This window comes from Salvelinus fontinalis, chromosome 1 (genome assembly GCF_029448725.1).
Source record: "Salvelinus fontinalis isolate EN_2023a chromosome 1, ASM2944872v1, whole genome shotgun sequence".
NCBI lineage: Eukaryota > Metazoa > Chordata > Actinopteri > Salmoniformes > Salmonidae > Salvelinus > Salvelinus fontinalis.
In genome coordinates, this window is record NC_074665.1 from 32,381,801 (window position 1) to 32,382,697 (window position 897).

Here is an 897-nt window from a genome sequence, read left to right on the forward strand (position 1 = left end):
TAACTTCACAGATCTTCATTCTAAAGGGTTTAAACACTGTTTCCCATGCTTGTTCAATGACCCATAAACAATTAATGAACATGCACCTGCAGAACGATCGTTAAGACACTAACAGTTTACAGACGGTAGGCAATTAAGGTCACAGTTATGAAAAATTAGGACACTAAAGAGGCCTTTCTACTGACTCTGAAAAACACCAAAAGAAAGATGCCCAGGATCACTGCTCATCTGCACGAACGTGCCTTAGGCATGCTGCAAGGAGGCATGCAGATGTGGCCAGGGCAATGAATTGCAATGTCTGTACTGTGAGACGCCTAAGACAGCGCTACAGGGAGACAGGATAGACAGCTGATCATCCTAGCAGTGGCAGACCACGTGTAACAACACCTGCACAGGATCGGTACATCCGAACATCACACCCGCGGGACAGGTACAGGATGGCAACAACTGCCCGAGTTACACCAGGAACGCACAATGCCTCCATCAGTGCTCAGACTGTCCGCAATAGGCTGAGAGAGGCTGGATTAAGGGCTTGTAGGCCTGTTGTAAGGCAGACATCACCGGCAACAATGTCACCTATGGGCACAAACCCACCGTTGCTGGACCGGACAGGACTGGCAAAAAGTGCTCTTCACTGACGAGTCGCGGTTTTGTCTCACCAGAGGTGATGGTCGGATTCGCGTTTATTGTCGAAGGAATGAGCGTTACACCGAGGCCTGCACTCTGGAGCGGGATCGATTTGGAGGTGGAGGGTCCGTCATGGTCTGTGTCACAGCATCATCGGACTGAGCTTGTTGTCATTGCAGGCAATCTCAATGCTGTGCGTTACAGGGAAGACATCCTCCACCCTCATGCGGTACCCTTCCTGCAGGCTCATTCTGACAACGCCCTCCAGCA